Source organism: Nerophis ophidion, linkage group LG12, assembly GCF_033978795.1.
Source record: "Nerophis ophidion isolate RoL-2023_Sa linkage group LG12, RoL_Noph_v1.0, whole genome shotgun sequence".
In the NCBI taxonomy this organism is placed as follows: Eukaryota; Metazoa; Chordata; class Actinopteri; order Syngnathiformes; family Syngnathidae; genus Nerophis; species Nerophis ophidion.
This window is the reverse complement of record NC_084622.1, coordinates 56,013,160-56,036,568: the sequence shown is the minus strand read 5'-3', so window position 1 is coordinate 56,036,568 and position 23,409 is coordinate 56,013,160. Positions and strand designations below refer to the sequence as shown.

The following is a 23,409-nucleotide window of genomic DNA, read 5'->3' as shown; positions in this document are numbered from 1 at the left end:
AGCTATTCGGACCGAGAAAGCGACAATTTCCCCATTAATTTGAGCGAGGATGAAAGATTCGTGGATGAGGAAATTTAGATTGGATTAGATTCGATAGTACTTTATTTATTCCGTCAGGAGAGTTCCTTCCGGAAAATTTAAATTTTCAGCACAATCCCATTCAAGATCAGACAAACATTATAGGGAGACAGAACAGGATGGCTGACAGGTCTGCCGGCTTCCAGCAAAATAAAATAAAATAAAATAAAAAAATCGGTCTAAGCCTGGGCCCTGGAGAGGGGGTCCAGACTGAGGCCGAGGGAAAAAAACAACAACAGCTCATAGCCATAGTACACATCCTGGTACAAATATACTGTATACTATCAGCATAATGCAGTCATCATACAAGTTAATCGGAGCCGACGGGCCGACAGCGGGGCAGGACACGCTGTAGCCCTGCTCAAGATGGCGGCAAGGAGGCGGAGAATGTGGCGGAACGGAGAGGCGGGGCGTGCCGGGAGCAACGCCGCTGCAATCCAAATTAGGTGCGTGGCTCACACACCAGCTCACAATCTACGTATCTCCTCGCAGAGTATAAAAGGGGAGAAGGAGGAAAGATAAAGAAGGGAGGTGGAGTGTCCGCAGCAGATGCAGCGCAGGAGCGATCAAAGAAAGAGCGACTGAGGAGCAAGCAGTGGAGAGGAGCTGAAAGAGCGATCCAAGCTGCCGAAAAAACAAGGAGTCAAACCTGTGCTGAAAAGCGATGTCCTTCCTGGGTGGTCCACACAACCCACATGACGACAGCAAGCTACTGTCACAACTTGTAAAGCACTTTTCTACCTTCAAGGTACACAAAGTGCTTTGACACTATTTCCACATTCACCCATTCACTCACTAATGGCGGAAGCCGCCATGCAAGGCTCTAACCACTACCCAATCAGGAGCAAGGGTGAATTGTTTGGTTCAAGGACACCACGGACGTGACGGGGATGGCGTAAACTGGGGATCGAACCAGGCATGGCTGCACTACCAACCAGCAGAAACATAAATAATACAATAATGCATAAAATGTATGTATCAAAGTGGTTATTTCTTGTCACATGCAGGGATTACACAATCACAAATTAAAAAAAACAGTTGCAGCGTGTAAATAAGACTCGAAGCAGATGGAGCGCATGATTATCACATGCCAGAATTGTTTTATAGAAGGTGGTATGCATGTGAGCAGTCGTGCTAAAACAGATGGAGAGAATGACCTCCATATGGTTGATTCTGACCGTGCTGTTTACAGCATATAGCTGAGGAGCGTAGTGGAATTCAAACATAAACAGAGCCAAATCAATATGAAAAGGAGACTGACTTGAAATGAATGTATGCATGAGTGAAAAATGATCCTGAATATACACCAGATTCTGTTCTCCTACTATTATTTGCACATTCTCAGTCTTTCCTACAGCCAAATATAATCCATATGCATGGATATACATATGGGCTGCATGCAAACATACTGTATGTTTGCATGGTGAAGTATTTCGACCTTCACTGACAGAGTGCTATGCATACAAATGTGATTTTTTTTCACTTGTGCAGTCATTAATACATATTAAAACAGAGGCTATCAAAGTTACGGTAATCACAATCATAATATGTTTTATGGATTAATCACAAATCAAGTAAGAACACAAAAAATTTATAGCACAATTTATGTATTTTTTTTTTTTTTTACCTCAATGGTCACCTGAAAGGTGGAGTGGGTTGTTGTGCGGCCGATGACCAGGTCGATGCATACTTTAGTGCGATGATGAAAGAGGAGAGTCTGGTTTGCTCACTGGTAAATTTCACTTCAAAATACACCACAGCGGGACTTCAGTAGAAAGCTTTGAACAATCACTTGACCGCACTATGTGACTGCTGATAAGTATTCTAAAAAAAAAATCTGATTACTATATTTTCCAAAACCGTAGGGTGCACCAGTTTATAAGGTGCACTGCAGATGAACGGTCTATTTTCGATCTTATTACATATATAAGGCACACCGAAATATAGGGTGCGTTAAAGGAGTCATATTATTATTATTTTGTTCTAAATTGAAAACACTTCCTTTTCATCAATCAATCAATCAATGTTTATTTATATAGCCCCAAATCACAAATGTCTCAAAGGACTGCACAAATCATTACGACTACAACATCCTCGGAAGAACCCACAAAAGGGCAAGGAAAACTCACACCCAGTGGGCAGGGAGAATTCACATCCAGTGGGACGCCAGTGACAATGCTGACTATGAGAAACCTTGGAGAGGACCTCAGATGTGGGCAACCCCCCCCCTCTAGGGGACCGAAAGCAATGGATGTCGAGCGGGTCTAACATGATGCTGTGAAAGTTCAATCCATAGTGGCTCCAACACAGCCGCGAGAGTTCAGTTCAAGCGGATTCAAGTGGTCGACATAACATGTAATGGTGGTTCTTTGGTCAAAATGTTGCATGGATTGTGTATTAAAGATCATCTTCAAGCTGCTTTCTGACAGTAGCTTTCTTATTTACGTGGCTCACCTTCGGCAGCATTTTCTCCCCGTCATCTTTGTTTAAGCGGTGTAGCGTGCAAGGACGAGAGTGGAAGAAGTGTCAAAAGATGGAGCTAACTGTTTAATGACATCCAGACTTTACTTAAATCAATAACAGAGCAGCATCTCCTCATCTGGGAACAACTACAAGGCCGGAAATGTGTCCCGCGAAATAACCATCCAACCGGAACTCGCTAGTACAGGGGTCACCAACGCGGTGCCCGCGAGCACCAGGTAGCCCGTAAGGAGCAGATGAGTCGCCCGCTGGCCTGTTCTAAAAATAGCTCAAATAGCAGCACTTACGAGTGAGCTGCCTCTATTTTTTAAATTTTATTTATTTACTAGCAAGCTGGTCTCGCTTTGCTCGACATTTTTAATTAATAGAATTTGAAAATCCAAGAAAATATTTTAAAGACTTGGTCTTCACTTGTTTAAATAAATTCATTTATTTTTTTACTTTGCTTCTTATAACTTTCAGAAAGACAATTTTAGAGAAAAATACAACTTTAAAAATGATTTTAGGATTTTCAAACACATATACCTTTTTACCTTTTAAATTCCTTCCTTTTTTCCCCTGACAATTTAAATCAATGTTCAAGTAAAACATTTTTTATTATAAACAATAATAAGTACATTTTAATTTAATTCTTCATTTTAGCTTCTTCAAACTTATTATGATTACAATTCAAAAAAAATATTCTGGCAAATCTAGAAAATCTGTAGAATCAAATTTAAATATTATTTCAAAGTCTTTTGAATTTATTTTAACATTTTTGTTCTGGAAAATCTAGAAGAAATAACGATTTGTCCTTGTCAGGAATATAGCTTGGCCCAATTTGTTATATATTATAACAAAGTGCAGATTGGATTTTAACCTATTTAAAACATGCCATAAAAATTTTAAAATTAATCTTAATCAGGAAAAATTACTAATGATGTTACATAAATTATTATTTTTTTTCTAAAATATTCAAATTAGCTAGTTTTTCTCTTTATTTTTTTTCGATTGAATTTAGAATTTTAAAGAGTCGAAATTGAAGATAAACTATGTTTCAAATTTGAAGTTTAATTTTTTTGGTGTTTTCTCCTCTTTTAAACTGTTCAATTAAGTGTTTTTTTCATCATTTATTCTCTACAAAAAACCTTCCGTAAAAGGAAAAAAAATGTACGAAGGAATGACAGAAAGAAATACCCATTTATATATATATATATATATATATATATATATATATATATATATATATATATATAGCCCGCCTTCCGCCCGATTGTAGCTGAGATAGGCGCCAGCGCCCCCCGCGACCCCGAAAGGGAATCAGCGGTAGTAAATGGATGGATATATATATATATATATATATATATATATATATATATATATATATATATATATATTTATTAAAGGTAAATTGAGCAAACTGGTTATTTCTAGCAATTTATTTAGTAGTGTATCAAACTGGTAGCCCTTCGCATTAATCAGTACCCAAGAAGTAGCTTTTGGTTTCAAAAAGGTTGGTGACCCCTGCTCTAGTAACTAGAGTTACTTGGGTGAATAATGTGAATTTACTACACCGGTGTGTTTTAGCGCTTTCTGTGGTGAGTTTACTGACAGATATACGTAAGAACTTTACATTACTTCATATTACAAATGGCAACAGCGGAGGATACATGTCCCATAACAAGAAGACAGAGAAAAAGAAGAAGCCTATCGGACTACAAAGGCGGATGTGCACAATTTTTCAGGATTCATGCAGATCCCAAATACAGACCAGCAGGTACCAAAAGGAAAGAAAAGTTGCTTTTTGCATAGTTCTGCAAAACAAAACACCAGATAATATGTCTTACCTTATAAACACACCATAATAATACTCGTATGTTGAAGCACAGTACAATCCTCCAAGTGGTGCGGCTTCATAGCTTACCAAAGTCATACGGAAACATTTTGATGGATTTTTGAGCACCGTGTGTTATGTTCTTGTCATGATCCGGATCATGTTTTTGTATTTTCTGTTGGTTTTGGACTCCTTTAATTCCTGTTTGTGACACCTGAGTTTGTTTTGGTTGCCATGGTCTCTGATTAGTGTTTGCCCGCTCACCTGCTTCCAGAGCACTAATCAGAGGCTTTATTTAAGCTTGTCTTTAACAGTCAGTCGGCCTGGCGTCATTGTTCGGTTCGTGTCTGATTCCAAGTTCATGCCAAGTGTTCGCTTCATGCCATGTCCAAGTAAGTTTTGTTTGTTCATGCAACAGCTTGTCAGTGTTCCATGTCCGTAGTCCAGGCTTCTACGTTTCCTGCGCTAAGTTTTAGTTTTTTAGCTTCTTGTGCTAACGGCGCGCTTTCCTTTTGTTGTTTGCCTGTTATTTTGTAGTTGGATGATTTTTGATAAATAAATCATCTCCTACCTCACGCTGTCGTCCGTAGTTGTCCGTTCTGCATTGCTGAGAGAATGACCCCGCCAAAACATACGACCCCGTTGTGAGAGTTCTATATTTTCAATGGAACGTACACAATGTTGGGGTTTACTTGAGTCATATTGCCATCATATTGCATTCTACACGTATCTCTTATGTTTGACTGCCATCTACTGTACACACTTCTCATTACACCATGTACCAAATAAAATTGCTTCGAGGTCAGTAAGCAAAACCAGAATTATTCCTTACATTAGGCACACTGTCGAGTGTTGAGAAAAAAAATTGATTTTAAGTGCACCTTATAGTCCAGAAAATATGGCAATTACACCTTTGAGTTTTGATTAATGCGATTAATCGCAGCTGCTACATAAGCATTGTTGGTGACATTGTTTGTTGTCCTCTCCTTGTTGTCAAAGCACTTGTAGCATTCCTGCAAACTGCTGCTTTTTTATGTTGTTGTTTTTTAACTTATCATTTGTTGATATTAAGAGAATCCTTTGCTGCATTGTGTGCTAATTACTGTGGTTTTATTTTAAAGGCCTACTGAAATGAGATTTTCTTATTTAAACGGGGATAGAAGGTCCATTCTATGTGTCATACTTGATCATTTCGCGATATTGCCATATTTTTGCTGATAGGATTTAGTAGAGAACATTAACGATAAAGTTTGCAACTTTTGGTGCTGAAAAAAAAAGCCTTGCCTTTACCGGAAGTTGCAGACGATGACGTCACAAGGGTGAGGGCTCCTCACGTCCTCACATTGTTTATAATGGGAGCCTCCAGCAGCAAGAGCTATTCGGACCGAAAAAACGACAAATTCCCCATTAATTTGAGCGAGGATGAAAGATTCGTGGATGGTGAGATTGATAGCGAAGGACTAGAAAAATAAAAATAAAAGGCGATTGCATTGGGACGGATTCAGATGTTTTTAGACACATTTACTAGGATAATTCTGGGAAATCCCTTATCTTTCAATTGTGTTGCTAGTGTTTTAGTGAGATTAAATAGTACCTGATAGTCGGAGGGGTGTGTCCACGAATGTCTTGAGGCCAGTCTCTGAGGGAAGTCGACGGCAGCTGCATGGACGGCGCAAGCTCAGCTGATCTCTGGTAAGAGGCGACTTTTTACCACAATTTTCTCACCGAAACCTGCCGGTTGACAAGTGGTCGGGAACCATGTTCGCTTGACCGCTCTGATCCATAGTAAAGCTTCACCTCCGGGAATTTCAAACAAGGAATCATAGTGTGTTTGTGTGGCTAAAGGCTAAAGCTTCCCAATTCCATCTTTCTACTTTGACTCCTCCATTATTAATTCAACAAATTGCAAAAGATTCAGCAACACAGATGTCCAGAATACTGTTTAATTGCGCGATGAAAAGAGACGACTTTTATCCGCAAATGGTGCTGCGCTAATATGTCCTGACAGTACGTGACGTCACGCGCACGCGTCATCATTCCGCGATGTTTTCAACAAGAGACTGCGCGGGAAATTTAAAATTGCAAATTAGTAAACTAAAAAGGCCGTATTGGCATGTGTTGCAACGTTAATATTTCATCATTGATATATAAACTATCAGACTGCGTGGTCGGTAGTAGTGGCTTTCAGTAGGCCTTTAAGTACTGTCGGGTGTATTTTAAAACTAAATTCGCCAGTGAACACACCAATCAGATTCTCCTCAGTCATATTTGCATGAGTGTCTATTAGAGATGCGAGGTTTGCGGTCTCATCTGCGGAATCCGCGGATAAATTGCGGGTTGGTGCGGTTGACATGACGAAAAAATAGATTTTAATTAGATTCGGGCGGGTGGCGGTTGAACCACTCGGAAATATTTGATGTACATGGTTCAGGGATCGGTATCCTTTACCATTCAAAGAGCCATTTAGGACCCGTGTCACAAAGCGAAGAAGACAATAGGAGACTCGAACATTCTCTAGAATGACTGCCGGCAGTCACCCAGTTAATAAGTATTAGGGCGTGCATAGCTCGGTTGGTAGAGTGGCCATATCAGCAACTTGAGGGTTGCAGGTTCGATTCCCGCTTCCGCCATCCTAGTCACTGCCGTTGTGTCCTTGGGCAAGACACTTTACCCACCTGCTCCCAGTGCCACCCACACTGGTTTAAATGTAACTTAGATATTGGGTTTCACTATGAAAAGCGCTTTGAGTCACTAGAGAAAAGCGCTATATAAATATAATTCACTTCACTTCACTATGAAGCCATTGACTTTGTCGCCTTCTAAAGCATGTACGATCTGCTTGACAGTCCAGCAACATGTTGTGTGCAGTTTCCGCAGACACACATGTGTCGGTAAGGTGGGCGGGGGTGTAAAATAGATTCAGGCAGTGTCACGGATGCAACGGATTCGGGGTATTTGTTGCATTGCGTTTATGTTGTGTTACTGTGAGGATGTTCTCCCGAAAAGTGTTTGTCATTCTTGTTTGGTGTGGCTTCACAGCGTGGCGCATATTAGAAAGAGTGTTAAAATTGTTTATGTCACAACCATCAGTGTACTCTGTATCACCCAGTATACCTTTCAATCTTGAACATGTGATTGCTGAAGCTATATACAGCATGTTGCCGGGCTTACAATCGGTTTGAACATGTTGTTGAAGGTGTCAAAGGCAATGGCTTCACAGCACGACCTTATTCTTGTCATCAGGATGAACATCATTGGATATTCGTGAGAACGTTAGCGGCTCCCATTGACTTCTTTACTCTGTGAAACAGGTTTAAATAGCTCGGTGAGTGGTGAAGGTGGCCGACCTCTGATGTATTTCAACGGGCGGGTGGCGGGCGGTTGCGGTTCTGATAAAATGTTGGTTCGGGTGGACGGCGGGTGGATGATATAATTGCCCATCCGCGCATCTCTAGTTTCTATCCTTGACCGTATAGTAACCTGCGCCGCCTTCTAGGTAACCATCCACGGTTATGGTAGACAAGGAATGCATTGCTATTGTGTGTTTATACATGATTAATGCTGTGTTTTTTGGTGATTGGTCACATGATTTCACAGTTTATTTTTGACAGGACTAAGTAAAACATCAACTCGCATGTCATCTCTCAAAGCCAAATTTGATCACATTCTAAAAATGGAAAACGCCTTTTTGCAACATGCAGTATGTACTATTGATTAGTAACAATGCAAATTTCATAATTAATCTTTGATATCACTCAATGTTTGATGATACATGTATTATGTAACGTTTTGAGGGAAACTTGCTGAAACTGGAGCCTGATGAAGATACCTACACAAATCGTGACACACATGAGTTAAAAAACAGGCACATCATTTGTTTAGAAGTGGGGGAAGAGTGCACAACTGGATTTTGTACAGGAGGCGTGGCTTGAAAAGATTAGATGCATTTTTGGAGTACTGGCAATATGGATGGATATCCATCCATCCATCCATCATCTTCCGCTTATCCGAGGTCGGGTCGCGGGGGCAGCAGCCTAAGCAGGGAAGCCCAGACTTCCCTATCTCCAGCCACTTCGTCTAGCTCTTCCCGGGGGATCCCGAGGCGTTCCCAGGCCAGCCGGGAGACATAGTCTTCCCAACGTGTCCTGGGTCTTCCCCGTGGCCTCCTACCAGCTGGACGTGCCCTAAACACCTCCCTAGGGAGGCGTTCAGGTGGCATCCTGACCAGATGCCCGAACCACCTCATCTGGCTCCTCTCGATGTGAAGGAGCAGCGGCTTTACTTTGAGTTCCTCCCGGATGGCAGAGCTTCTCACCCTATCTCTAAGGGAGAGCCCCGCCACACGGCGGAGGAAACTCATTTTGGCCGCTTGTACCCGTGATCTTATCCTTTCGGTCATGACCCAAAGCTCATGACCATAGGTGAGGATGGGAACGTAGATCGACCGGTAAATTGAGAGCTTTGCCTTCCGGTTCAGCTCCTTCTTCACCACAACGGATCGGTACAACGTCCGCATTACTGAAGACGCCGCACCGATCCGCCTGTCGATCTCACGATCCACTCTTCCCTCACTCGTGAACAAGACTCCGAGGTACTTGAACTCCTCCACTTGGGGCAGGGTCTCCTCCCCAACCCGTAGATGGCACTCCACCCTTTTCCGGGAGAGAACCATGGACTCGGACTTGGAGGTGCTGATTCTCATTCCGGCTGCTTCACACTCGGCTGCGAACCGATCCAGTGAGAGCCGAAGATCCCGGTCAGATGAAGCCAACAGGACCACATCGTCTGCAAAAAGCAGAGACCTAATCCTGCGGTCACCAAACCGGAACCCCTCAATGCCTTGACTGCGCCTAGAAATTCTGTCCATAAAAGTTATGAACAGAATGTCATCTCTCAAAGCCAAAATTTGATCACATTCTAAAAATGGAAAACACCTTTTTGCAACATGCAGTACGTACCTTTGATTAGTAACAATGCAAACTCCATAATAAATCTTTGATATCACTCAATGTTTGATGATACATGTATTATGTAACGTTTTGAGGGAAATTTGTTGAGATTCAAAACTGGAGCCTGATGAAGATACCTACACAGAACGTGACACACATTAGTTTAAAAAACAGGCACACCGTTTGTATTTCAGAGGTGGATTTTGTACAGCATTAGATGGATTTTTGGAGTACCGGTAATATGGATGGATAATTAATTTTTTTTACAAAATAACAAAATTGATAAAATTAAATAAATAAGTTTATTTAGTTTTTTTTAAGATTGCATCATGATTTAGTTTATGTTAACCTACTATGTTCTGGCTGAGAATCAAACAGTGTCCACTGGAACAAATAACTGTTTTTTAATCCATTTTGCTCGACCAGGAATCTCAAACAGTTTAGTTGCAATTTGCGTTCTTATTCACTCAATGCCATGTTGGCAAATAGGCAGCCCAAGAAAGACAATCAATGAGCTTTTGGGTCACGCTTCAGACTGTGTGGCCATTTTTCCGCCTGGCCCTAGTGTTTGACTTGTCTCCCTTTAATAGGGTAGCATTATATTTAGTGCAGGGGACAAAAACTGTGTTTTGAAAATGTGCAGCCGGGGACAAGTTACGTCCATGGTTACAAATCTCTCAATGGTGATTATTGTGGACGTATTAGTATTCATCATTAAGTGAAAGCAGCCGTGTCACACGTTTGGGTGCACTGGCCTCATTAAAATAATGCAAAACACCTTATTAGGAGGCAAGGAACCCCTTCATAAATCTGAAAGGAAATTAAGTTCATGAGCAGTTCAAGGTCTTGCTGCTTATAAGTACAAGCCTGCTTAATTAATTCAGACACTCAAAGTGTTAAAAGCCTACTGAGATGAGATTTTCTTATTTAAACGGGGATAGCAGGTCCATTCTATGTGTCATACGTGATCATTTCACGATACTGCCATATTTTTGCTGAAAGGATTTAGTAGAGAACATCCACGATAAAGTTCGCAACTTTCGGTGCTATGACGAAAGCCCTGCCTCTACTGGAAGTCGAAGTTCCTCATATATTCACATTGTTTATAATGGGAGCCTCCCACAAAAAGTCCTATTCGGACCGAGAAAACAAAAATTTCCCCATTAATTTGAGCGTGCATGAAAGATTTGTGTTTGAGGATATTGATAGCGGCGGACTAGAAAAAAATTAAAAAAATAAAACTCGATTGCATTGGGACGGATTCCGATGTTTTTAGACACATTTAGTGGGATGATTCTGGGAAATCCCTTATCTTTCTATTGTGTTGCTAGTGTTTTAGTGAGTTAAATAGTACCTGATAGTCGGAGGTGTACGTCCACGGGTGTGTTGACGCTCAGTGTCTCAGGGGAGTAAACGGCAGCTGTATGGACGGCACAAGCTCAGCTTTTCTCCGGTGAGAAGCGACTTTTTAACCAAAATTTTCTCACCGAAACCTGCTGGTTGACATTCCGTCGTGTTTCATGTTCGCTTGACCGCTCTGATCCATAGTAAATTATCACCTCCAGGAATTTTAAACAAGGAATCCCCGTGTGTTTGTGTGGCTAAAGGCTAAAGCTTCCCAACTCCATCTTTCTACTGTGACTTTTCCAATATTAAAGGGGAACATTATCACAATTTCAAAATGGTTAAAAACAATAAAAATCAGTTCCCAGTGGCATGTTGTATTTTTTGAAGTTTTTTTCAAAATTTTACCGGTCTCCGAATATCCCTAAAAAAAGCTTTAAAGTGCTTGATTTTCGCTATTTGTGATGCGACTATCCATTTCCCTGTGACGTCATACAGTGCTGCCAATGTACACAAACAATGGCGAATAGCACAGCAAGATATAGCGACATTATCTCGGATTCAGACTCGGATTTCAGCGGCTTAAGCGATTCAACAGATTACACATGTATTGAAACGGATGGTTGGAGTATGAAAGTATTGAAGAAGAATCTGAAGCTATTGAGCGAATAGCTATTGACGCTATTCATAGCCATAGCATGGCCGAATAGCTGCGTTAGCATCGCAGGTAAAATGTGCGGACCAAACGATCAGGACTTTCGCATCTTGTGACACTGGAGCAACTTAAATCCGTCGATTGGTAAGTGTTTTTTTCGCATTAAATGTGGGTGGAAGGAAACGTAATATAGTTGCAAATGCATCTGCAGGTTATCCATACATCTCTGTGCCATATCTGCTTTAGCACCGCCGGTAAATAGCATGTTAGCATCAATTAACATAGCATGTTAGCATCGATTAGCTGGCAGTCAACATCAACAAAACTCACCTTTGTGATTTCGTTGACTTTATCGTTACAAATGCATCTGCAGGTTATCCATACATCTCTGTGCCATGTCTGTCATAGCATTGCCGGTAAAATGTGGAGACACTTTGGCACATTCAATGGGGGTCTGGCGGCAGACACTTTCGCATCTTCGGGCCAGTGGTGCAACTTGAATCCCTCCCTGTTAGTGTTGTTACACCCTCCGACAACAGACCGTCGAGGCATGATGTCTCCAAGGTTCCAAAAAATAGTCGAAAAAACGGAAAATAACAGAGCTGAGACCCAATGTTTACAATGGGTCGAAAATGAAAATAGCGTCTGTATTACCTCGGAGACGTCACATTCTGACGTCATCCCTCCAGAGCGATAAACAGAAAGTAGTTTAATCGGCCAAAATTCACTCATTTAGAGTTCGGAAATTGGTGAAAAAAATATATGGTCTTTTTTCTGCACCATCAAGGTATAAATTGACGCTTACATAGGTCTGGTGATAATGTTCCCCTTTAATTGAACAAATTGCAAAAGATTCAGCAACACAGATGTCCAAAAAACTATGTAATTATGCCGTTAAAGCAGACGACATTTAGCTGTGTGTGTGCGCAGCGCTCATACTTCCTAAAAACCCGTGACGTCTTGTGTACACGTCATCATTACACGACGTTTCGAAGACGAAACTCCCGGGAAATTAAAGATTGTAATTGAGTAAACTAAAAAGGGCGTAAAAAGGACAGAATTTCTAGGCGCAGTCAAGGCGTTGAGGGGTCCCGGTTTGGTGACCGCAGGATTAGGTCTCTGCTTTTTGCAAATGATGTGGTCCTGATGGCTTCATCTGACCGGGATCTTCAGCTCTCGCTGGATCGGTTCGCAGCCGAGTGTGAAGCGACCGGAATGAGAATCAGCACCTCCAAGTCCGAGTCCATGGTTCTCGCCCGGAAAAGGGTGGAGTGCCATCTCCGGGTTGGGGAGGAGACCCTGCCCCAAGTGGAGGAGTTCAAGTACCTAGGAGTCTTGTTCACGAGTGGGGGAAGAGTGGATCGTGAGATCGACAGGCGGATCGGTGCCGCGTCTTCAGTAATGCGGACGTTGTACCGATCCGTTGTGGTGAAGAAGGAGCTGAGCCGGAAGGCAAAGCTCTCAATTTACCGGTCGATCTACGTTCCCATCCTCACCTATGGTCATGAGCTTTGGGTCATGACCGAAAGGATAAGATCACGGGTACAAGCGGCCGAAATGAGTTTCCTCCGCCGTGTGGCGGGGCTCTCCCTTAGAGATAGGGTGAGAAGCTCTGCCATCCGGGAGGAACTCAAAGTAAAGCCGCTGCTCCTTCACATCGAGAGGAGCCAGATGAGGTGGTTCGGGCATCTGGTCAGGATGCCACCCGAACGCCTCCCTAGGGAGGTGTTTAGGGCACGTCCAACCGGTAGGAGGCCACGGGGAAGACCCAGGACACGTTGGGAAGACTATGTCTCCCGGCTGGCCTGGGAACGCCTCGGGATCCCCGGGAAGAGCTAGACGAAGTGGCTGGGGAGAGGGAAGTCTGGGTTTCCCTGCTTAGGCTGTTGCCCCGCGACCCGACCTCGGATAAGCGGAAGATGATGGATGGATGGATGGAAAAAGGGCGTATTGGCATGTGTTGCTATGTTAATATTTCATTATTGATATATAAACTATCAGACTGCGTGGGTTTCAGTAGGCCTTTAAACATTTTGGCTAAAGCACAGTTTAAATTGTGATTTTTTTTTTCCCAACAAATGTTATGGGGCATAAATGAGCACATAGTGGTAATGACACAGGTTTCTGGAGGATTTACGGAACAGCCCGAGGTATAAATGCCATAAAAGAACACTATGAGCTCCACCTACCATCATTTGAGAGGACTGTTCCGTGCCTACTTTTGCTCTGACATGAACAATACCACCAATAATACAGCACAAAAGTACAGTTTAAGCCAATAAGGGAAATACCAACATGGAAACCCTGCCAATGCTTACATCATTCGGTCATACAGAGAGGGTCTCACTGCAGCATCAATCAATACTGACTGGGCTTGTTACCGCTGAGGCTGCTGCAAGGACTCCTTCCTGCAACTCTTCAGGTCATTTAAAGGACTCATTATAATGGAAAATGGTACTTTTATAAAGCAGTTCTTTGGGTCCTTGGGTATATATCTGGTTCGCCACAGGATAAAAAAGTAATAAAATCAGTTTGCAGAGGTGCATGAACACTGTGGGGTGATATAACGGCATTACCAGTTGCGTCTACAGTTATATATATGCTGAGTTTAAAGGGGGCATATTCTGTGCAGGGGTGTAAAATGTGCCAATGAGAAAAGTCCCACAGCGGTCTTGTGGTTTTAAGTTACTGTACTGGGGATCATCAAACATAAACTATTTTTACAAGCTACAGGATGTGAAGAAAGGTTGAGACGGATAAATCAACACCAATCCCTGCTATCTGCTTGATCTAACAAAGATTGTTCTGAACATTTGAGTATATGTTTAAGAAAATAAACATCAAACAACGACCTTGCTTATTTTTCTTCCTTAGCAGCAATATTAAAGGGGAACATTATCACCAAACCTATGTAAGCGTCAATATATACCTTGATGTTGCAGAAAAAAGACCATGTATTTTTTTAACCGATTTCCGAACTCTAAATGGGTGAATTTTGGCAAATTAAACGCCTTTCTGTTTATTGGTCTTTTAGCGATGACGTCAGAACGTGACGTCACCGAGGTAACACACCCGCCATATTCCTTTTCACATTACAAACACCGGGTCTCGGCTCTGTTATTTTACGTTTTTTCGACTATTTTTTGGAACCTTGGAGACATCATGCCTCATCGGTGTGTTGTCGGAGGGGTGTAACAACACTAATAGGGAGGGATTCAAGTTGCACCACTGGCAAGAAATCTGCCGCCAGACCCCCATTGAGTGTCTGCACATTTGACCGGCGATGCTAAGACAGACATGGCACAGAGATGTATGGATAACCTGCAGATGCATTTGCAACGATTAAGTCAACGAAATCACAAAGGTGAGTTTTGTTGATGTTGTTGACTTATGTGCTAATCAGACATAGTTGGTCACGGCATGACTGCCAGCTAATCGATGCTGACATGCTAAGCTAATCGATGCTAACATGCTATTTACGCTAGCTGTATGTACATTTGAAACTAGATACCCACATTTAATGCGAAACAAACACTTACCAATCGACGGATTTAAGTTTCTCCAGTGTCACAAGATGCGAAAGTCCTTATCGTTTGGTCCGCACATTTTACCGGCGATGCTAATAAGGCAGACATGCTATGGGCCACTTCTTTAGGTACACCCATGCTATGGCCGAATAGCATCAATAGCTATTTGCTCAATAGCTTCAATTTCTTCTTCAATTTCGTTTTCGCTATCTGCCTCCATACTCCGACCATCTGTTTCAATACATGCGTAATCTGTTGAATCGCTTAAGCCGCTGGAATCCGAGTCTGAATCCGAGCTAATATCGCTATATCTTCCTGTGGTAACCGCCGTGTTGTTTGTATTGGCAGCACTGTATGACGTCACAGGGAAATGGATAGTGGTTTCGAAGATAGCGAAAATAAGACACTTTAAAGCTTTGTTTAGGGGTATTCCGGGACCGGTAAAATTTTGAAAAAAACTTCTAAAAATACAACAAGCCACTGGGAACTGATTTTTAATGTTTTTAAGCCTTTTGAAATTGTGATAATGTTCCCCTTTAAGACTCAACAAAAGAGTGTTTAGAAATGATTAGGGTTTGAATTTGAGTCTGGTTCTCTTCCTGTTAAGAGATTGTTGATTGCGCCTATGTTTTAGAATATTATAGGGTTGTTAGTAGGGCTGCGAACCTCTGGGTGTCCTCACGATTTGATTCAATATCCATTCTTGGGGTCACGATTCGATAATATATCGATTTTTTTCGATTCGATTTGATTCTGGATTCAAAAGCGATATGTTTCTGATTCAAAACGATTCTGTATTCATTCAATACATAGGATTTCAGTAGGATCTACCCCAGTCTGCTGACATGCAAGCAGAGTAGTAGATTTAAAAAAAAAAAAAAGCTTTTGTAAATTTGTTTTAACTATTAAACAAACCAAAAATAAGCCACTGTGACACTATTGTTCTTTTTTTTAATATATATATATATATATATATATATAAATGTCTAATGATGATGTCAATGGGGGTTTTTAATCACTGCTATGCTGAAATTATAACTAATATTGATACTGTTGTTGATAATATTCATTTTTGTTTCACTACTTTTGGTTTGTTCTGTCGTGTTTGTGTCTTCTCAATTGCTCAGTTTAATGCAGTTCTGAGTGTTGCTGGGTCAGGTTTGGTTTTGGAATTGGATTGCATTGTTATGGTATTGATGTGTAGTGTTTTTTTGGATTGATTTAAAAAAAAAATAAATAAATAAATAAAAATAGATTTTTCTACAATCGGGCTGAGATAGGCGCCAGCGCCCCCCGCGACCCCGAAAGGGAATAAGCGGTAAAAAATGGATGGATGGATGGATAGATTTTTCTAAAATGAGAATCGATTCTGAATCGCACAACGTATTCGATTAGATATGTTTCGTATTCGAATCGATTTTTCCCCACACCCCTCGTTGTTAGAATATTAACACTCAGGCTGGGCAATATATCGATATACTCGATATATCGCGGGTTTGTCTCTGTGCGATATAGAAAATGACTATATGGTGATATTTGAGTATAAGTTCTCACACAGTTGCTTTTAGCTGCGGGCAATACACTGCATGCGTTTCCCACTCTTTCTTGTCTCTCCTTCTCACAGAGACTTAAAACAAGCGCACCTTCTTACTTAGTTCACGTGTGCAACGTCACACCCCCTCCCCGAGCAGAAAAGTAGCTACATGGGTAACATTAGCTGTGATGCTAACGGTGCACTGCGAGTGGTAATACGAAAGAAAGAAGGTGCAAATCTGGTAACGAATAGAATGTAGTGATCGGGTTCCCGGATCACATCTTTAGTCTATGTTTGAGTCCCTTTTTGTGTTTTGATTATTATTTTTGTACTCTTCCTGTTCTGGGTTGTGCACTTCCTGTTTGATCTCGTTTCAATGGTTTCTCATTTGCTCCACCTGCACTGACTTTCTGTCTCACACCTGTTTTTGATTATTGTTTTAGTATTTAAGACTGGGGGCTTCACGGTGGCAGAGGGGTTAGTGCGTCTGCCTCACAATACGAAGTTCCTGCAGTCCTGGGTTCAAATCCAGGCTCGGGATCTTTCTGTGTGGAGTTTGCATGTTCTCCCCGTGAATGCGTGGGTTCCCTCCGGGTACTCCGGCTTCCTCCCACCTCCAAAGACATGCACCTGGGGATAGGTTGATTGGCAACACTAAATTGGCCCTAGTGTGTGAATGTGAGTGTGAATGTTGTCTGTTTATCTGTGTTGGCCCTGCGATGAGGTGGCGACTTGTCCAGGGTGTACCCCGCCTTCTGCCCGATTGTAGCTGAGATAGGCGCCAGCGCCCCCCGCAACCCCGAAAGGGAATAAGCGGTAGAAAATGGATGGATGGATGGATATTTAAGACTGCATTCTTCCTCAGTTTGTTCTTGGCTCATGGTTTGCTACACGCAACAGTCACGTGACTCTCTGCTAATATTAGCGTTAGCTTCCGTGCGTAGGCACTCTCTTTCTTTTCTGTTTACACCAGTGTTCTTTTATCTTTTGTATATTAAAATCAGCTTCTTACCTGCAATCCTGCCTGTCTGATGCCACGGCATCTGGGGGTTACATCTCCGCGCATCACAATGCGTTCCGTATGTTACATGGAGGAATGATTAATTCCCAGAAAAACAGCATGAGGTGCATCGTCTGGCGGTGGCTTGGCTTTAATATGTTGAACAATTATGCGGCAAAAGCGTTGCTACAAAAAGTAGCAGCACTGCTAATTTGTAGCACCTGGGGATAGGTTGATTGGCAACACTAAATTGGCCCTAGTGTGTGAATGTGAGTGTGAATGTTGTCTGTCTATCTGTGTTGGCCTTGCGATGAGGTGGCGACTTGTTCAGGGTGTACCCCGCCTTCCGCCCGATTGTAGCTGAGATAGGCGCCAGCGCCCTCCGCGACCCCTAAAAGGGAATAAGCGGTAGAAAATGGATGGATGGATGGCATTTGGAAAGTCACCCGCTAGAAAATCAAGAGTGCTTGAAACTCTGCATGTCAACATCTCTGTTCGGTGCCACACCAACAAAATGCCAAAGCAACAATTTCCAGATCAACATCGTATGAAAAAAAAAAAAAATCAACCACAGAAGGAGATAACGTCCGCGGGAACCAACCACAGAACGAAGGACATACACTATTTGATTTCCTATTATGCAGCTCATTTTTATTGGACAATTAATGAAATATCTTGTCTGACATCATGCACAAAAGTGCACTTTATTTGTTTTTTACTTTTGTAGTGGCATTCTGCACAAAATGTGCACTTTAATTTAGTGTTGTTTTGATATGTCATCTTAGTGACACCCGCCTTCCGCCCGATTGTAGCTGAGATAGGCGCCAGCGCCGCCCGCGACCCCAAAAGGGAATAAGCGGCAGAAAATGGATGGATGGATCTTAGTGACGTCATGCACAAAAGTGCACTTTATTTGTTTTTTACTTTTGTAGTGGCATTCTGCACAAAATGTGCACTTTAATTTAGTGTTGTTTTGATATGTCATCTTAGTGACACCCGCCTTCCGCCCGATTGTAGCTGAGATAGGCGCCAGCGCCCCCCGCGACCCCAAAAGGGAATAAGCGGTAGAAAATGGATGGATGGATCTTAGTGACATCATGCACAAAAGTGCACTTTATTTGTTTTTTACTTTTGTAGTGGCATTCTGCACAAAATGTGCACTTTAATTTAGTGTTGTTTTGGTATGTCATCTTAGGGACATCATGCACAAAAGTGCACTAATAGATTTTTTTTAAATGTCTCTGACAATCTTGCACTTTCTGTTTTGGAAATGCCATGAATGTTTGTGCCACCTCTTAATAACTGTTTAATAAATATAGTTTGGTAAATTGACTAAGTTGTGATATCCCTTTCTGCATGAAAGTTTAAAATGAGCATATTTTAATGCAGTATGAACAAGAATGTTTTAACGTAGACACATAGAATCATCATACTGCTCTGATTAAGACAAAAAAAAACGCCATAGCAACAACCAGAATACACAGCCAGCATGTAAGAGTACATAAAAGAGGAGGGACAATTTTAGACAAAAAACATGTAAGACTGTGGAAAATTATTATCATTATTAATATTATTAGTATTATGTGTGTACCTTAGATAGGCAAAATCTACAGAGTCAAGTGGTGATGACATCATAGAGTCTTTAGTGCAGTTCCTCTCTGCTGAAAGACAGCAGCAACAAGCACCTGCCAGCTCACGTATGCCACCGTCCCTTCACGGCGAGCCAGACTATTATGCGCCTCGCAGAATGACCTTTCTCTGTAGTTTATTGTCCAGCTAGCTAGAATGTCACATCTACATGCACCAAACCAAGCCAGTTTAGGATGGATTTGATCAGGAAAATGTTGCAAATTATGGGTGTTCCAACTTTTTCCCTTTCGATACGATATCATATGTGACACATTTGAAGTGGAGTGTGATTTTGATTTTAATTCATTAAAGGCCTACTGAAACCCACTACTACCCACCACGCAGTCTGATAGTTTGTATATCAATGATGAAATATTAACATTGCAACACATGCCATTTTAGTTTACTAAATTGCAATTTTAAATTTCCCGGGCTGTTATGAATATGAGCGCTGCACATACACACAGCTAAAAGTCGTCTGCTTTAACGGCATAATTACACAGTATTTTGGAGATCTGTGTTGCTGAATCTTTTGCAATTTGTTCAATTAATATTGGAGAAGTGAAAGTAGAAAGACAGACAACATTCAGTCTATCTGTGTTGGCCCTGCGATGAGGTGGCGACTTGTCCAGGGTGTACCCTGCCTTCCGCCCGATTGTAGCTGAGATAGGCGCCAGCGCCCCCCGCGACCTTTGAAAGGGAATAAGCGGTAGAAAATGGATGGATGGATGAAAGTAGAAAGACGGAAATGGGAAGCTTTAGCCACACAAACACACGGTGATTCCTTCTTTAAAATTCACGGAGGTGAAACTTTAGTATGGATCACAGCGGACATGGATCCCGACTACATGTCAACCAGCAGGTTTCGGTGAGAAAATTGGGGTAAAAAGTCGCCTCTTACCGGATATCAGTTGAGCTTGTGCTGCCGTCGACTTTCCTGAGACACTGCGTGTCAACACCCGGCCGTGGACGTACACTTCCGACTATCAGGTACTGTTAAACTCACTAAAACACTAGCAACACAATAGAAAGATAAGGGATTTCCCAGAATTATCCTAGTAAATGTGTCTAAAAACATATGAATCTGCCTCAATGCAACGCGATTGCAATCACGTTTTTTTATTTTTTTAACTTTTTTTATTTTTTTTTTCTAGTCCGTCGCTGTTATTATCCTCAAACGCGAATCTTTCATCCTCACTCAAATTAATGGGGAAATTGTCGTTTTCTCGGCCTGAATAGCTGTTTTTGTTGGAGGCTCCCATTAAAATCAATGTGAATATATGAGGAGCCATCAACATGTGACGTCTGCGACTTCCGGTAGAGGCAGGGCTTTTCTCCAGTTGCGAACTTTATCGTGGATGTTCAATCAATCAATCAACATTTATTTATATAGCCCTAAATCACAAGTGTCTCAAAGGGCTGCACAAACCACAACGACATCCACGGTAGAGCCCACATAAGGGCAAGGAAAAACTCACCCCAGTGGGACGTCGGTGACAGTGACAATGATGACTATGAGAAACCTTGGAGAGGACCTCAGATGTGGGCAACCCCCCCAGCCCCCGAGGGGACCGAAAGCAATGGATGCCGAGCGGGTCTAACATGATATTGTGAAGGTCCAATCCATAGTGGATCTAATATAACGGTGAGAGTCCATGGTATGGGGGTGCATTAGTGCCCAAGGATGGGGCAAGGGTCACCACCTTCTGAACAAGTGCGTGAGCAAATTTACAGACAGTGTAAACACAACATTTCTCAACGAGCTATTGCAAGGAATCTAGGGATTCCACCATCCACGGTCCGCAAAATCATCAAAAGGTTCAGAGAACCTTTTGATGATTTTGCTTTCAGCAAAAATATGGCAATATCGCGAAATGATCAAGTATGACACATAGAATGGACCTGCTATCCCCGTTTAAATAAGAAAATCTCATTTCAGTAGGCCTTTAAAGGGGAACATTATCACCAAACCTATGCAAGCGTCAATATATACCTTGATGTTGCAGAAAAAAGACCATGTATTTTTTTAACCTATTTCCGAACTCTAAATGGGTGAATTTTGGCGAATTAAACGCCTTTCTGTTTATCGGTCTTGTAGCGATGACGTCACAACGTGATGTCACCGAGGGAATACAACCGCCATTTTCATTTTCACATTACAAACACCGGGTCTCAGCTCTGTTATTTTCCGTTTTTTCGACTATTTTTTTTTAACCTTGGAGACATCATGCCTCATCGGTGTGTTGTCGGAGGGTGTAACAACACTAACAGGGAGGGATTCAAGTTGCACCACTGGCAAGAAATCTGCCGCCAGACCCCCATTGAATGTGTCAGAGTGTTTGCACATTTTACCGGCGATGCTAAGACAGACGTGGCACAGAGATGTATGGATAACCTGCAGATGCATTTGCAACGATTAAGTCAACGAAATCACAAAGGTGAGTTTTGTTGATGTTGTTGACTTATGTGCTAATCAGACATATTTGGTCACGGCATGACTGCCAGCTAATCGATGCTAACATGCTACGCTAATCGATGCTAACATGCTATTTACGCTAGCTGTATGTATATTTGAAACTAGATACCCACATTTAATGCGAAACAAACACTTACCAATCGACGGATTTAAGTTGCTCCAGTGTCACAAGATGCGAAAGTCCTGATCGTTTGGTCCGCACATTTTACCGGCGATGCTAATAAGGCAGCCATTTTATGGGCCACTTCATTAGGTACACCCATGCTATGGCCAAATAGCGTCAATAGCTATTCGCTCAATAGCTTCAGTTTCTTCTTCAATTTCGTTTTCGCTATCTGCCTCCATACTCCGACCATCTGTTTCAATACATGCGTAATCTGTTGAATCGCTTAAGCCGCTGAAATCCGAGTCTGAATCCGAGCTAATGTCGCTATATTTTGCTGTGGTAACCGCCATGTTGTTTGTATTGGCAGCCCTGTACGACGTCACAGGGAAATGGACAGTCGCATCGCAAATAGCGAAAATCAAGAACTTTAAAGCTTTTTTTAGGGATATTCCGGGAGGTGTAAAATTTTGAAAAAAACTTTGAAAAATAAAACAAGCCACCGGGAACTGATTTTTATTGTTTTTAACCCTTTTGAAATTGTGATCATGTGCCCCTTTAAGTTAAGCTCATTACGCATTAAGTGGAATGATGCGGACACGTTTGTTACTGGATACTTTCTACTTTTGTTGGAAGACTTTGCATCTGTAATATGCAACTATAAATATTTGTTACTTGTTTATATTGACAAATGCATTTAAGATCCTATCCCATCCATCCATTTTCTACTGCTTGTCCCTTTCGGTCACCACTTTGTCGCAGGGCCAACACAGATGGACAGACAACATTCACACACTCGGGCCAATTTAGTGTTGCCAATAAACCTATCCCCAGGTGCGGGGAGAACATGCAAACTCCACACAGAAAGATCCTGAGCCCGGGGATCGAACCCAGAACCCTTGTATTGTGAAGCACATGCACAAATCCCTGTTTCACCGTGCAGCCCCATTTAAGACTACATTATATTAGCGATGCACAGGCTGGACCGCTTGCCTGTGCATCGCTCGGGGACGTCTCTGCGCTGCTGACCTGTCTCCGCTCTGGATGGTCTCCTGCTGGCCTCACTATGGACTGGACTCCCACTATTTTGTTAGATCCACTATGGACTGGACTTTCACAATATTATGCTAGATCCACTCAATGTCCATTGCACCGGTCTCCCCCAAGGGGGGGCGGGGTCACCCACATCTAGTAGTGCTAAAATAGTGCTGCGAGGATCCTGATGAGAGTGCGGAAACATAACCACATCACACCAACCCTCAAATCCCTTCACTGGCTTCCTGTTCCATTCAGGATTGAATTCAAAATGTCCCTACTAACTCACCAGTTCATCCATGGAAATGCCCCCTTCTACCTCAAGGAACTGCTCACCCCCAAATCCTGTACACGACACCTCCTCCAACCTCCACGGACAAAGCTTTCTGCTCCGCTGCTCCCAGTCTGTGGAAGGCTCTCCCTGACCACCTGAGGGCACCTCAGACTGTGGATGCTTTTAAAAAAGGCTTAAAAACCCATCTTTTTAAAAAAAAGCCTTTCTATAGACATGCATGCTGGTTGTAGCCATTGGGCTGTTATTAGTTTTATATTTTATTTATTTTTATTATTACTATTTTGTTTTACACTGTGGCACTTTGAGGTTGTTTGCTCAACGTAATGTTACGACTGGTTGGCATAGTGATGCCAAATTGGTCCCTTCATGGATGCGTCGGCATGAACACAGCAACGGTAAGTTTAAATGATTTATTACACTTAACAAAAACAGACTATGAACAAAAACACTGGAGCTAACAGACAAAAATAAACCAAGGGCGCTAGCATGG

The 23,409-nt window shown here is 42.1% G+C and overlaps 1 protein-coding gene across 3 annotated transcripts in view; it reads right to left on the bottom strand.

Moving 5' to 3' along the window:
* Window positions 1-23,409, bottom strand: part of btbd11b (BTB (POZ) domain containing 11b) — a 312,209-nt gene that overhangs the window by 40,865 nt on the left and 247,935 nt on the right. The window lies entirely within an intron of this gene.